This window comes from Macaca fascicularis, chromosome 11 (genome assembly GCF_037993035.2).
Source record: "Macaca fascicularis isolate 582-1 chromosome 11, T2T-MFA8v1.1".
In the NCBI taxonomy this organism is placed as follows: Eukaryota; Metazoa; Chordata; class Mammalia; order Primates; family Cercopithecidae; genus Macaca; species Macaca fascicularis.
The window spans coordinates 17028055-17038240 of record NC_088385.1 but is presented as its reverse complement, the minus strand read 5'-3'; the positions used below and the strand labels follow the sequence as shown (position 1 = coordinate 17038240).

Genomic DNA, 10186 nt, shown 5'->3' with positions numbered 1-10186 from the left:
TGCCTAGTCTTTTCTTGCCCCTGAATGAAAACAGAGAAAGCCCCGAATTCCTGTCTTTATTGTGTCATTACCTCGATACATGCCTTTGCATAATTTAGTTCATCTGTACTAGTCATCCATAATTTTCTCACCTGTGTATGAAATACTATCTTTCCTATTAGCCTCTCTGAAAGAATTTTGGCTTGGCCATGAAAACATACAGTGACAATGACAACGTTCAAGAGATAATGGTGTTTTGCTTTATTTTATTTGGCTTAAATAAAAATTCTCAGAAGTATCACATATATGTCTATAGTTGCAAAAGTGCAACAAAGCTTTATAGTCTTTGAATAGCACTATTCTAAAAGGCCTCATGATTTTGGAACTTATAGCTAAATAATATATTTGATCATCCTGAAACATCTATTGCACAAAAATGAAAGGAAAACAGGATTACCACAGTAAAAAACTACCGTTTTCAAAAGAGAAGAAAGAACGCTTGCTTCAACAGCACATATACTAAAATTGGAACCACACAGAGATGATTAGCATGGTCCCTCTGTGTGGATTACGTACACATTTGTGAAGCATTCCAGCATTCCATATTAAAAAAAAGAGAAAGGTTTGAGGCGGCCATTAGAATAGAGTTCCCCTCTTTTTTAGGCTCCGGGTGTTTTTGTTTTTTTTTTTTTAAAGGGAGTTTCGCTCTTGCTGCCCAGACTGGAATGCAATGGCGCGATTTCGGCTCACTGCAACCTCCACCTCCCAGGTTCAAGCGATTCTCCTGCCTCAGCCTCCTCCTGAGTAGCTAGAATTACAGGCATGCACTACCACGCCCAGCTAATTTTGTATTTTCAGTAGAGAAGGGGTTTCTCCATGTTGGTCAGCCTGGTCTTGAACTCCCGACCTCAGGTGATCCACCCACTTCAGCCTCCCAAAGTGCTGGGATTACAGGAGTGAGCTATTGCGCCTGACCAGGCTTAGGGTTTCTAAAGCAATACGACTTATGTATAATGTTAGTACTTTTTTGTTTTCTATTCACATTCCCCAAGCTTATAACCAAAACCAGAATTATTTTTATCTTGTTTTCTAAAACAAACTTTGGTGCTTGGACCATCCACTACATTGTAGCTTGTTGACTTCTATCATGGCCCTATCCGAAGTGGAGAGGCAGAGTGAGACAGTTGCTTCTTTTCTGGCTACATTCTTTTGACTGGTTCTTTGTAATGAGAACAATTGTCCCCTTTGTCACCCAGGGCATGAATAACAGGAAGTAATTGGGAGTGATCTGTGGATATCAGTATCCTGGCCTCCTTAGCGTTCACTTTATTTTTGGGTATAGAATTTTGACATTCTAATCCCGGAAAGCCAGAACTGATTCTTGGCCATCTTGGATTATTAACCATAGGCAAAACTGTGTTTTTTATATTTTCTGTTTTTGGATTAGCTAGGTTCAAACAAAGTGTGGCTCACATCCAGCCTTGTTATTGTTTAATACATGAAGAGTCCTAATATAAAATCGGCAGCAATCTAGCCAGGCATTTTTCTACCAAAAACAAGTAATTGCTAATCATTCCTAACTGGGGAGTGGGGAACTTCTCACTATCTTATACCTCACCTCAATTAGCCAATTCCACGTTTTAGGGGCTGTTATTATTTATTTATTTGAGACGGAGTCTCGCTCTGTTGCCCAGGCTGGAGTGCAGTGGTGCGATCTTAGCTCACTGCAACCTCCACCTCCTGGGTTCAAGCAATTCTCCTGCCTCAGCCTCCAGAGTAGCTGGGATTACAGGTGTGTGCCACCATGCCTGGCTAATTTTTTGTATTTTTAGTAGAAACAGGGTTTCACCAAGTTAGCCAGGATGGTCTCAATGTACTGACCTCGTGATCCACCTGCCTCGGCCTCCCAAAGTGCTGGGATTACAGGCATGAGCCACTGTGCTTGGCCTCATTATTATTATTATTATTTTGTGTGTGTGTGTGTGTGTGTGTGCGTGTGTGTGTGTGTGTGTGTGTGTGACGGTGTCTTACTCTGTTACCCAGGCTGGAGTACAGTACTGCAATCGCAGCTTACTGCAGCCTCCGCCTCCTGGGTTCAAGTGATTCTTGTGCCTCAGCCTCCTGAATAGCTGAGACAACAGAGTACGCCACCACACCTGGCTAATTTTTGTTGTTTTCTTTTTGACACAGAGTCTTGCTCTGTCGCCCAGGCTGGAGTGCAATGGCGTGATCTCAACTCACTGCAGCCTCCACTTTCCGGGTTCATGCCATTCTCCTGCCTCAGCCTCCCAGGTAGCTGGGACTACAGGCATGTGCCACCATGCCCAACTAAATTTTTTTGTATTTTTAGTAGAGATGGGGTTTCACCATGCTGGCCAGGCTGGTTTCGAACTCTACTTCAAGTAATCTGCCCACCTCGGCCTCCCAAAGCGTTGGGATTACAGACATGAGCCACTGCGCCAGCTGTATTGTTTGTTTTTTAGTACAGACAGGGTTTCGCCGTGTTGGCCAGTCTGGTCTCGAACTCCTGACCTCAGGTGATCTACCCGCCTTGGTTTCCAAAGTGTTGGGATTACAGGTGTGAGTCACCGCACCCAGTATGACCTCTTTAAAGGCTCTGTCTCCAAGTGCACTCACATTGGGGGTTTGTGCTTCAACATATGAATTTTGAGGGGGCACAATCTAGTCTGTAATAGCACTATTTCTAGATGCATTTGGATTCAGGACCTATGAGAAATCATTGAGACTCTGTCCAATCCTTATCATGTTAAATAGGCTTTCATGTGCTTGCCTTTCACAACTCTAAATTATATTCTTATTATTTAATAACTCCAATGCAAAGAAAACATCTTTTTCTCAATGATTCTAGCAAAATATTCCGCAGTTGCTCCTCCTTGGCCTGGGGAGGAACATGTGCGTATCTTTGGAATAATCATTAGATCCAGGGAAATGGGATATGTTGATTGTTCGTTCCTGGGTCATATGTCCACTCCTGGACCTAGGATGGGGGTGAAGTATTTCATTTGAAACACAGGGACTCCGTCCCGCGCGGTGGCTCATGCCTGTAATCCCAGCACTTTGGGAGAAGGAGGCGGGCGGATCACGAGGTCAGGAGATGGAGACCATCCTGGCTAACACGGTGAAACCCCGTCTCTACTAAAAAATACAAAAAATTAGTCGGGCGTGGTGGCGGGCGCCTGTAGTCCCAGCTACTCGGGAGGTTGAGGCAGGAGAATGGCATGAACCCGGGAGGTGGAGCTTGCAGTGAGCCGAGATTGCGCCACTGCACTCGGCTGGGTGACAGAGCAAGACTCCGTCTCAAAAAAAATAAATAAATAAAAGAAACACAGAGACTCAGAACAGGGAAGAGGGCGTTTCTCCAAAGGAAAATCAAGGTGTTGCTATCAAGAGAATGAGGAACAGATGATGGCAGACAAAATGCAGTAAATACTACTTCGTGATGTCTACATTTTCTTCTAATGTCAATATATTATGCTTTAATCTTGAGTCACTGGGTATCTTGAAGGATACTGGTTCATTGTTTTATAGGACAGTGCTGGCATTGTTTATACAATTCAGCATTCTTTCCATCATCTCTGGAAGAGTAAAAGAAATATGTTATTAATTTTGAAGAATGAAGTGTATGGAAGTACATTTCTCTACTAAAAATGCTAAATTGGACCCCCAAAGAACTATGCACCAGCCATCATCTTAAGGAGTACAAAGTTGAACTTCACTGCAAAGGATTATTTTGAGAGGTTTGCTTTCTTTTCTTTTCTTTTTTCTTTCTTTGTTTTCTTTTTTTTTTTGAGATGGAGTCTCATTCTGTTGCCCAGGCTGGAGGGCAGTGGCGCAATCTTGGCTCACTGCAAGCTCCGCCTCCTGGGTTCACGCCATTCTCTTGCCTCAGCCTCCCAAGTAGCTGGGACTACAGGTGCCTGCCACCACGCCTGGCTAATTTTTTTTTGTATTTTTTAGTAGAGACGGGGATTCACCCTGTTAGCCAGGGTAGTCTCAATCTCCTGACCTCATGATCCGTCCGCCTTGGCCTCCCAAAGTGCTGGGATTACAGGCATGAGCCACCGCGCCCGGCTGGATAATGCATTGTTAATATATTGTTTACCTCTGGAAATTAAGCCTAGAGGCTAGACCGGGTGCAGTGACTCATGCCTTTCATCCCAGCATTTAGGGAGGCAGAGGCGGGAGGAAAGCTTGCGCCCAGGAGTTTGAGAGCTGCCTGGGCAATACAGCAAGACCCCGTTCTCCACAAAAAGGGGGGGGGAAAAAAAAAGAAAAAAAAAGACTAGAGGTTAGGGTGCCTTGGAAAGTTGGAAGTACTATTTATTTATTTATTTATTTATTGAGACAGGGTCTCGCTCTGTCACCCAGGATGGAATGCAGTGGCATGATTTCAGCTCGGCTCACCCACCTCAGCCTCCTGAGTAGCTGGGACCACAGGCACACACCTCCACGCCCAACTAATTTTTTATTTGTAGAGGTGGGGTTTTGCCATGTGGCCCAGGCTAGTCTCCACCTCCTGGGCTCAAGCGATCTGCCTGCCTCAACCTCCCAAAGTGCTGGGTTTACTTATAGGCGTGAGCCACGTGCCCAGCTGGAGGTATCTTTTACATTATAAAGTAAACTTTCCATTTAAGCATAGTTTATACTGACTAAAGTACATACATTTTAAGTATATAGAGCAATGATTTTATGAATTTTGACAAGGGGAACACATTCTGACCAAATCCCAAGTCAGGAAATAGAACATTAACAGAACCCCAAGCTCCCTTTGTGTTCCTGCCAATCACCACTTCCTCTTTCCTGAAAATAAACAACTATCCTGAATATTGACAGCATAGGTTAATTTGGCCTGTTTTGGAACTTAAAATGAACTTTATCCCTTGGACCTCACTTTTTCCACTCAACGTTGTTTGTGAGAATCATCTATAATGTTGTGTATGCTCACATATTGCTGTATAGTTTTGCATTATAACCACATTTATATTTTCATTGTTTCCAGTTTTTAGTTTTTACAAACAATGCTCCTAGGAACAGTTTTTCATTATTTGACTTTATACATTATACTAAGATTTTTTTAAAACCACGAAGATGATTTAATTGAAAGAAAACCATCATTAATGAGGATTGCTCCATATCCTTAACAATTCTTAACCCTTTGACTACCCATTCTTCGTATTCTTTTCCAATTCCTTTCTCCCACTTCTCAAATGTATTTACAACTTTAAGATTGAGTCTTAATCTCTGTTGCTTTTTTTCTTTACATTAGTTCCTTTACAGAGTTATTGCTGTGAGGACTTTCATGTTGCTTCTATATAAATGACTTAAATCAGTGTCCCTTCCCCAACCTCACTCTCACACTCATTTATTAGTCAGTCCTTAAGCCCTTCATTTCATTTCAGTCACCTTTTCCTATTTATTACAGTAGTCTAGTACTAACCCTATGGCTTTATACCCAGCTTAACTGTAAAAGGCAAATACTTTTTTATATGAGGGTCCCTGTCCATATAAACAATTGGAGTCACTCAAAATCAGCAGTTCAATTTTGTGGGATCCCACAAAATAATACTGCTCTTACTAGGCATCTTTCTAGAAGTAGGCTGACTACAGCCACAGTGTAAGCATGGGTCCAGGAGCTCCTCTGGACATCTGGGAAACCACACTTGGGGGAGAGAGTAGAAGAGAAACCACATGACAGGTAGCGTGTTGGAGAGTGCCCTGAAGGGATTAAATGGAAATGAGGCCACTGTCACTTTGCCTGGTCTCAGGCAGTGGACAAGACTTGAAACTATGTGAGAAAGGCACTCCAAAGCATGGGGGTCAGGGAGAGGAGGCCCGGAGGTCCACAGTCTAGGAGAGGATTCTATTGTCTAAGGGCAGTCCGGTCTTCTTCTTATCTTCAGGGTAACATCTGGTCTTCTTTTTACCTTCAGGGTAAAGTCCAGTCTTCTGTAACATTTTAATTTCAGTTTAATTTCTCCACAATCTGGCATAACTCTCTAACATTTGTAGAGGAAGGACCTTGATTCAATAGTATGCTGGAACTAACTTTCATCGGCTTCCAAGAGGCAATCATGGACATTTCTTCCCAAGTCCATGTTTAGTGATGTCACAATGGTAGCTCAAAATTTGCCATGGTGGCTTATTGGCAAATGCTACAAATCATGTTTTTCTGGTTTAAGAGCCAGTTAAACATATAGCCATATATCACTGCATAGATTACTGTGGAAGGAATGTCTTCTCACTAGAGTGAGAGAGAGATGTTTTACTAAGGCCCCCAAGAAAAGGTTGTTCTTTTTTTTTTTTTTTTTTTTTGAGACGGAGTCTCGCTCTGTCGCCCAGGCTGGAGTGCAGTGGCCGGATCTCAGCTCACTGCAAGCTCCGCCTCCCGGGTCCACGCCATTCTCCTGCCTCAGCCTCCCGAGTAGCTGGGACTACAGGTGCCCGCCATCTTGCCCGGCTATTTTTTTGTATTTTTTAGTAGAGACGGGGTTTCACCGGGTTAGCCAGGATGGTCTCGATCTCCTGACCTCGTGATCCACCTGTCTCGGCCTCCCAAAGTGCTGGGATTACAGGCTTGAGCCACCGCGCCCGGCCGAAAAGGTTGTTTTCAAAGTGTTCCCTGGTCAGAGAGTTTTTTGGAACTGAAGAATTTGAAGGGAAAGTAAGAAAATTTACCAGAAAAGGATGGAATTCTAGGAAGGTTTTATTTATTTACTTGAGACAGAGTCTTGCCCTGTCTCCCAGACTTGAGTGCAGTGGCATGGTCTCAGCTCACTGCAACTTGGCCTCCTGGGTTCAAGCGATTCTCCTGCCTCAGTCACCCAAGTAGCTGGGACTACAGGCGGGAGACACCATGCCAGGCTAATTTTTGTATTTTCAGTACAGATGGGGTTTTACCATGTTGGCCAGGCTGGTCTGAAATGCCTAGGCTCAAGTAATCTGCCTGCTTTGGCCTCCCAAAGTGCTGGAATTATAGGTGTGAGCCACAGTGCCTGACCAAGGAAGATTCCTTTATATAAACTTAAGTAAGGCCTTTGTTATCAGGCAGACATGGAAAAGTTGGACATCTCTGTCATTATTTTTATAAATTTAGATGATTTTAATACCAAAGACTAATAAGGAAAAAACAAAATTAGATCCAAAATTTATATAAAAATATTAGTGAGTATAATCCAATAGTTAAAAATTGGTATTAATAATAAAGAATACCCAATTAGGGGCTGGGCACGGTGGCTCACACCTGCAATCCCAGCACTTTGGGAGGTTGAGGTGGGTGGATCATGAGGTCAAGAGATCAAGATCATCCTGGCCAACATGGTGAAACCCCATCTCTACTAAAATACAAAAAATTAGCTGGGCGTGGTGGCACACACCTGTAGTCCCAGCTACTCAGGAGGCTGAGGCAGGGGAATAGCTTGAACCCAGGAGGCAGAGGTTGCAGTGAGTTGAAATTGTGCCCCTGCACTCCAGCCTGGCAACAGAGCAAGACCCCGTCTCAAAAAAAAATAAAAATAAAAATAAAAATAAAAAAACCCAATTAGGACTTCCTGTAGGAATTCAAGGATAGTTCAACATCAGGAAACCTCTCAGTATAATTAGTTATATTAGCAAGTTTTAAATAATCTTAGCAGATTTTGAAAAGATAATTGATAAATTTCAACACCCATTTCCAATAAAACTCTAAAGTCAATGAAAGAATTGATATATTTGACTATATTAAAATTTAAAACTTCTAACTGGAGTGCAGTGCTCACTCCTATAATCCTAACACTTTGGGAGGCCAAGGTGTAAGGATTGCTTGAAGTTTGATACCAGCTTGGGCAACAAAGCAAGACCCCATCTCTACCAAAACAAAACAGAAAAATTTGCTGGATGTGGTGGCATATACCTGTAGTCCCAGCAACTTGGGAGGCTGAGGCAAGAGAACTGGTTGAGACCAGGAGCTGGAGGCTGCAGTGAGCTATGATCATACCACTGCACTCCAGCCAGGGTGACAGTGAGACCCTGTCTCAAAAAATAAAACAAAATAAAAACTTCTTTTCGTGAAAATATACCACATACAAAATGAAAATGTAATCTATAGACTGAGAGAAAATGTTCGCAATATTTGTATTTTCATAGCAGCTTTTTTTTTTCTTTTTTCTCCCAGATGGAGTCTCACTCTGTTGCTCAGGCTGGAGTGCAATGGCACCATCTCAGCTCACTGTAACCTCTGCCTCCCAGGTTCAAGCAATTCTCTGCCTCAGCCTCCTGAGTAGCTGGGATTACAGGCACCTGCCACCATGCCTGGCTAATTTTTTTGTATTTTTAGTGGCGACGGGGTTTCAGGCTGGTCTTGAACTCCTGACCCTGTGATCTGCCTTCCTCGGCCTCCCAAAGTGCTAGGATTACAGGCATGAGCCACTGTGCCAGGCCAGAAGTTTTTTTTGTTTTGTTTTTGTTTTTGTTTTTGTTTTTGAGACTGGGTCCCACTCTGTTACCCAGGCTGGAGTGCATTGACATGATCATGACTCACTGCAGCCTTGACCTCTCAGGTTCAGGTGATCCTCCCACCTCAGTCTCCTGAGTTGCTAGGACCACAGGTGTGCACCACACTTGGCTAAGTTTTATTTTTTAATTTATAAAATATATTAATTACAAAAAAATAGAGATGTGGTCTTGCCATGTTGCCCAGGCTGGTCTTGGACTTCTGGGCTCAAGCAGTCCTCCCATCTTGGCCTTACAAAGTGCTGGGATTACAAGTGTGAGCCACCATAACTGGCCTAGTCAGAAGATTTAAATTACTTCTTTTTTTTTGAGATGGAGTCTCACTCTGTGCCCAGGCTGGAGTGCAGTGGTGCAATCTCGGCTCACTGAAATCTCTGCCTCCTGGGTTCAAGCGATTATCCTGCCTCAGCCTCCTGAGTCACTGGGACTACAGGTGTGTGCCACCATGCCCAGCTAATTTTTTATATTTTTAGTAGAGATGGGGTTTCACTGTGTTAGCCAGGATGGTCTTGATCTCCTGACATCGTGATCCACCCATCTCAGCCTCCCACCCAAAGTAATAGGATTACAGGCGTGAGCCACCACACCCTGCTGATTTAAAGAACTTCTACAAATAAGTATATAAAGGACAAAGAATCGAAAAGAAAAATTGCAAAAGATTTAAACAGATAATACACTATTGACTGAAAGGATATTCAGTCTCACTGTTTTTTTGTTTGTTTGTTTGTTTGTTTGTTTTGAGACAGAATCTCGTTCTGTCTTCCAGGATGCAGTGCAGTGGTGTGACCTCGGCTTACTGTAACTGCTGCCTCCAGGTTTAAGCAGTTCTCCTGCCCTCAGCCTCCCAAGTAGCTGGGATTACAGGTGCGTGTCACCACACCCAGCTAATTTTTGTGTTAGTAGAGATGGGGTTTCACCATTTTGGCCAGACTGGTCTTGAAATACTGACCTCAAGTGACCCACCCACCTCGGCCCCCCAAAGTGCTGGGATTACAGGTGTGAGCCACAGTGCCCAGTTTTAGTCTCACTGTTAATAAATGCAAATTAGGCTGGGCGCAGTGGCTCACACCTGTAATCCCAGCACTTTGGGAGGCTGAGGAAGGTGGATCAATGGTCAAGAGATCGAGAGCATCCTGGCCAACATGGTGAAACCCCATCTCTACTAAAAATACAAAAATTAGCTGGGCGTGGTGGCACACGTCTGTAGTCCTGGCTACTTGGTAGACCTAGGCAGGAGAATCACTTGAACCTGGGAGGTGGAGGTTGCAGTGAGCCAAGATCATACCACTGCATTCCAGCCTGGCAACAGAGCGAGACTCCATCTCAAAAAGTCAAACAATATATAGATGCCATTACACATCCATTAGATTAGCTAAATTTCTTTAGTTCTTTGTTTGTTTGTTTTGACAGAGTCTTGCTCTGTCACCCAGGCTGGAGTGCAGTGGTGCAATCTCAGCTCACTACAACTTCTGCCTCTCAGGTTCAAGTGATCCTGTTGCCTCAGCCTCCCAAGTAGCTGGGATTACATGTGTGTGCCACCATATCCAGCTAATTTTTGTATTTTTAGCAGAGACGAGATTTTTGCCATGTTGATCAGGCTGGTCTCGAACTCCCGACCTCAAGTGATCCACCCGCCTCGGCCTCCCAAAGTGCTGGGATTATAGGTATGAGCCACTGTGCCCAGCTCTCGATTAGCTAA

General features: G+C 43.7%; 1 non-coding gene across 1 annotated transcript; it reads left to right on the top strand.

The window, feature by feature from the left end:
• The first annotated feature begins 478 nt into the window (after positions 1-478).
• On the top strand, positions 479-581 carry LOC123567748 (U6 spliceosomal RNA). Its single transcript, XR_006690855.1, has one exon. It is a non-coding gene; the product is annotated as a U6 spliceosomal RNA (small nuclear RNA).
• The last annotated feature ends 9605 nt before the right edge of the window (positions 582-10186 follow it).